The following is a 6301-nucleotide window of genomic DNA, read 5'->3' as shown; positions in this document are numbered from 1 at the left end:
GATGTGCGGGACCTTAGGGAGCTATCTTTGGATCCGGAGCGGCAGCGTCGTCAGGCAGCTCCTTCTGCGCCTTTATCAAGACCTGACAACGTTGAAAACATGGAGAAAAGCTGAGAGGAGGGCGAGATTTCATAGGGACCGTCAGAACATGAGCAAGTTCCGTCAGGAGATGTCGCGGCCGGTCAGAGGATCTCTCTGAGGCAGCCTGATGAGGAGACTACCCTTGTTCATAATTTAACTGATGTGGGTGGTGCTCGGGGTGTGTTGGGGGTTAGTAATTCAGAGGGTGTTATAGGGAATATTCAAGGGGCAATTGGTGGGTGCATTATCTATGGGGTCAATTATTAAGTGTATTGCAGGGCTTGGCGTCACAGGGGGCAAGTGATGTGAGGTCGCCGGCAGTGGCGTGAGTGGCTTCCGGAGGTTCAGGAGCAGGATCTGGGCAGGCGGGAGTGCGCCTGCAGGGTGGTGGCTCGGTGTTATCACAGGAAAAGAGTAATACTGAGAAAGAAAAGGAGGATGAGGTGGTTCGGTTGGATAATTGAAGTGTATGTGGCACCCCAGGAGTCCGGGTGCCACAGTGGCATTGCCTCCCTCACAAGGGGTGATGCCATGCCTCGAAGCAAGGAGGGGTCCCCTAATCAGGTTTTGCTAGCATGCAACACTTTCCTGGCTCCAGACCAGCAAGGGGAGCTCCTCCCCTTAGCAACTGGGATCTGCAGGCGGGGTTAGTTTGAGGAAAGAAGAAAGGAGTTGAAGTCAGGACGTCGATGAGGAAAGACCTAGGGAGTGGAGCTGCATGGCAGTTCACCCCAGAGGAAGCGCAGAAGAACTGGACACCGGAGTCCGAGGTTGTGGGGCACTGAAAGCCCAGCAGCAGAAACCGGAGGGCAGGAGACAGCCAGCGGATCTTCAGTGTCTATAAAGAAAGGTTTTTGTTGGCAGTTCAACTAGGGGCAATGTAAGTTTGGGGGCACATGCAAGTTTAAGCACGAGTGTTTTGGATGTAGGGGAAGTCAGGGGCTCAGTAAGTGCTTTAAACGAGCAAAAGGCAAAAGAGGTGAGGGTTCTGGAAAGAGGGAGGACTCCCGTGAAGGTCGAGGCGATGCTTCCATTTTTAAATAGATATCCAGATATGGAGGCGGCTAGGTTAATTGAGCTGGGTTTTTCTGAGGGTTTCAGGATTCCGTTTGATCCTGGAGCGCCAAAATTTAGGCCGGGAAATTTGAAATCGGCAGGGGAACACCCGGAGGTGGTGATGGAAACGCTGTATAATGAAGTGGCTTTGGGGAGCACGGCGGGACCGTTTCTGGATCCGCCTTGGCCAGAATTGAGAATTTCCCCTTTGAATGTTGTACCCAAGCTGGTACCAAATAAGTTTTGGCTTATTCATCACTTATCTTCTTTAGAAGAGGACTCCGTGAATGGCATCCCGGTAGAGTTATCGTTTGATAAGTCATTAGGGTTGGTAAGGGCAGCAGGGCAAGCTGCGTTGGTGGTGACTCGCCCCCTGGGCCGTGGGGTACTCTGTAGTGGGGCAGGTCGGTGCTGGGGGTGTCACAGTGGCAGTGACCCGGTCCGTGACCCAGGGCGGTTAATAAAAGGGATTAAAGAAAAGGGAATATAGTTTTTATATAATGTTCGTGACGACACCTGTGATATGCTGCTATATGGGGCCGCCGCTGCGGTGCAGATCCTCTGGAACTGATGATGACACAGCAGAGTTGGTTCAGCTCTCCACAGGGAGAGCTTAGCTCCAGGGCAGTAAGTAGTGATACTATAGGGCGGATGTGGTTGGTGCGGTGTAGTGCAGGTGATGGCGCAGATAATAATTCTAGGACACAGTGGGGTGTAGTCTTCAAGGTTTACTCACAGTTGTTGAACTCCAGGTTACCAGGACCAGGGTAACCTCCCACACCATCCTGTGTTTACCAAGGCAGGGGTTCAGCAATCTCCCAGGTGCCTCAGGAGTACATAACGGGACCCCAGTCTGTGTGCCTTACTCGGTCGTCTTCCTGCGCTGGCTCTCACCCTCCTGCCCTGCGCCAGTGTCCCAAGCCGGTAACCTCGGATTTTGGCGGGTAACCTGCAGTCCCCTGAATCCTATGTGGCTACCTTTTTAGCGATGTAGTTGTGGTTGTGAGCAGCTGCACCCTGAAAGTACAGAAGCATCCGGTTTCTAGCTGAGCCTTGTAGTTCTCCACTAGTTAGGGGCCGGTCCTCTTTGCGGCCTGATACCTCCACGTTCCTGCAGATTCGGGCGCATTGGTGGCTTCCGCACTTGCCGTGCCCCTGGGATCCCCTCACTCCTGGAGCCTTCCTCTGCTCCCTTCCTCTTCAGCCAGTCCTCCTGGGCCTCTCTGTCTAGGCTCTCTTCTCTGAGCAGAGCTCCTGCTTCCACCACTCTCTCCTCAGACTGAACACTGACTGACTGGACTCTCTCTCTCAAGATGGCTCCCCTTTTTATACACCTACTGAAGTGCTCCCCTAGCTGCTTCCTCCACCCTCACCCAATACTTGGTTCCCCCTCAGTCGGTTCCACCGCACTTCCAACAGGGACAGGGCTCAGCATAAGGCAGTGCATCTTGCCCCGCCTGCTGGCCTGGAAGGGTGTAGTGTTGGATGCAAGTGGGTGGGTCCCGGGCAGTACTCCATCCTTACCTGAGAGTGAGATACCACACCTCTGGGTGAGATGCAGTACCTCTGTGGCGACTGACCCCGCAGGGGCGCCACAATGGCAAAATCGGATATTGAGGCGGCTTTTCGCTTGCTTCCAGTGCATCCGGACACTCTTCATCTGTTAGGCTGCATGTGGGATGAAAACATTTTTGTAGATCGTTGTTTGCCCATGGGCTGCTCTATATCATGCTCATACTTTGAGGTTTTTAGTTTATTTGTTGAATGGGTGGTTCGGGACATGTCCGGGGTCTCTTCAATAATTCACTACCTGAATGATTTCTTTTGTGTTGGGCCTTCTGGCTTGTTAGTGTGTTCAGTTTTGTGGGTAACTTTAAAGAAGGTGACGGTGTTGTTTGGGATCCCATTAGCCGCAGACAAGACGGAGGGCCCTGCTACGGTGATGTGTTTTTTGGGTATAGAAATTGACAGTGTGGCGATGGAGTGTAGGCTTCCTAAAGGAAAGTTGATGGATTTGCGGCTGGCGGAAGCGGCGGTGCGACGCGTCAAGAAAATAAGGTTGAAGGTAGTACGGTCATTGTTGGGCAAGCTTAATTTTGCTTGCAGGATAATGCCGATGGTCAGGGTGTTTTCCAGGTGATTATCGGAGGCGTTGGCAGGAAAATCATCGTCGCATCATTTTTTCGCGTTACTCAGGAGATCAAGGCGGATCTGGAGGTTTGGGACTCTTTTCTGGCGAAATATAATGGTTGCACGCTGTGGATGGACAAAGTGGTGTCCAATGATAGTATATCTTGACTTCAGCAAAGCATTTGACAAAGTATCTCACACCGTCCTTATTGAAAAAATGACCAAGTATGCAATGGACCAGGCAACTGTTAGGTGGATTCATAACTGGCTTAGTGATCGGACTCAAAGGGTGGTTGTAAATGGCTTCACATCCAGCTGGATGAATGTCTCAAGTGGGGTACCACAGGGCTCCGTCCTGGGACCTGTATTGTTCAACATCTTTATCAATGATTTAGATGAAGGAATTGAGGGTAAACTGATTAAATTTGCTGATGACACAAAGCTAGGAGGGATAGCTAATACTAGAGAAGAGAGAGAGAGGATTCAAAAAGACCTAAATAAACTGGAGCAGTGGGCAGCAACCAACAGAATGGTTTTTAACCGGGAAAAATGCAAAGTACTACATCTGGGCAATAAAAATGAAAAAAGCATATACAGAATGGGAGGAATAGAGCTAAGCAACAGTACATGTGAAAAAGACTTAGGTATACTAATAGGTCATAGACTGAACATGAGTCAACAGTGTGATGCAGCAGCAAAAAAGGCAAATACAATTCTGGGATGTATTAACAGAAGCATACGGTCTAGATCACGTGAAGTCATTATCGGTCTTTACTCCTCTTTGGTCAGACCTCATCTGGAATGCTGTGTACAGTTTTGGGCACCACATTTTAAAAAAGACATAGACAAACTGGAGCAAGTTCAGAGAAGAGCGACCAGAATGGTGACTGGTCTGCAAACCATGTCCTATGAGGAACGGTTGCAGGATTTGGGAATGTTTAGCTTGCAAAAAAGAAGACTGAGAGGAGACTTAATAGCTGTCTACAAATATGTCAAGGGCTGTCACATTGTAGAAGGATCATCTTTATTCTCATTTGCACAAGGAAAGACTAGAAGCAATGGGATGAAACTAAATGGGAGGAGACACAGATTAGATATTAGAAAAAACTTTTTGACAGTTAGGGTGATTAATGAGTGGAACATGCTGCCACGAGAGGTGGTTAGTTCCCCTTCAATGGACGTCTTCAAACAGAGGCTGGACAGACATCTGTCTGAGATGATCTAGTGAATCCTGCTTTGAGCAGGGGGTTGGACCAGATGACCCAGGAGGTCCCTTCCAACTCTACCATTCTATGATTCTATGATATTATTATTATGGACTCTTTTTTTTTTTTTTTTTTCCAAAATCATTTTTATTACAGTTTGTCAATGGTACAAAATAGCAAAATAACAAAATAACATCATAAGAGCACAAAATCAAAATCAAACATAAGCCCCCAATATAGATACATCCACAAAATGCAGTACAGCCATCTATCATGTATATCAAATGACTCTAGTAGTGTCCTGAAAGATATCGAATGAAGGTTCCTCCGCTATCACCACAAACAATAAAACCACTTCTATATCTTTAAGATCCCCAGAGTACCATTCAAGTCTTCTAGTAGATACCAGTTGGAATTTTTAAATGGAAGGACCGTACGAACCAACTCGTCCGGGGTCAGATGCAAAATTTTGAAGGCTCTCCACGTATTAAAAAAAATTTCTGTCAAGATATCCTTGTTTCTCTCAGCTTCCATCCTCTCAGTCAATATGTTGTCTTTCAGCATTGTTACTAAGTCTGGGATCTTGGGGCATGCCCCACTCAGCCAGTCCCTTAAAATAAGTTTCTTAGCTGTTATAGCTATAATGTGCAATAATCTAGCTTCTTTTCATCTCCAAATTTTTCCGCCGGGAAGTGTAACAGCCATGTCAAGGGGTCGTGACCTATGTCATTATTATAAATATCTTGTGTTGCCGTAATAACCCGTCTCCAAAAACCCTGAATAGCTGTACAAGTCCACAGGCCATGAATCATATCTGTCTTAGGGGTGTCACATTTTGGGCAACTTTGTAACCTATCAGGTGCTTGTGGTGTTGGTGGTATGGTAAAGCCAAATATCGCTCTATACATGATACGGAATTGCATGTTCCTCCACTTTTCATTAGGTATATACTTTCTCACCAATTCCCAGCCTTTAAGTATTTTGTCCTCCAGATCTTCAGTTTAAATCAATCTCTCCCAACCTTTAAATCTCTTATCAACGCCCTCAAATGAGGTTATGTCTTTCAATCGTTTGTATAAGTAAGAGATTGTAACGCATTCCATCGAGACATCCTTCAGCTGGTTTAAGACATGGAACTGTAGTTGTCCATATTGCATCAACTGCATGGCCGATAGACCGTACTTCTCTAACACTTCCGACCCACGTAACCATCTTTTCTTAGTCACATGTAACAGGTCACCCATCCTCTGAATGCCCCTAACTCTCCATTCCTTGAATAGAATGTTCTCCCTTCCCATTTTAAAGCCGATATGGGCCCAGGGATTCAAATATTTTGAAACCCTCCACGCCAACTTAAATTTCTTTCGGACCGCTTCCAGCACATCGCTGTGTCTCTGTATATCAATGAGTGTTTCAAAGACTGTGGAATGTCAGACCAAGAGGCATGAAGGAGACTAACCGGGTCCCATGGTCTACATAGTTCCACCTCATCTTCATAGTTAGAGTGTTTGCTAGATTTCTTTAGCCAGTCTAGCACATGTCGGGAAAGACAAGCCAAATTATATCCCCTAATATCCGGGAGTCCTAACCACCCCCTGTCTTTGGGAAGCGTCAGGGTATCAGTTCTTATTCTCGCTCTCTTTCCTCTCCATAAGAATCTCGTGAATGCTACATTGAGTCGTTTGATGTCTGTATATCGGAGGAGAAGAGGGATCGTCTGTAGTGGGTACAGCAGTCTCGCTAAACTAATCATCTTTATCAGATGACACCTCCCCAATAGAGACAATGGGAGGTTTTTCCACTCCTCCAACTCTTTCTCTATCTTGGCA

Source organism: Phyllobates terribilis, unplaced genomic scaffold (assembly GCF_046119375.1).
Source record: "Phyllobates terribilis strain yellow unplaced genomic scaffold, ASM4611937v1 Scaffold_909__1_contigs__length_551106, whole genome shotgun sequence".
Classification (NCBI taxonomy): domain Eukaryota; kingdom Metazoa; phylum Chordata; class Amphibia; order Anura; family Dendrobatidae; genus Phyllobates; species Phyllobates terribilis.
This window is presented reverse-complemented; position numbering follows the sequence as displayed.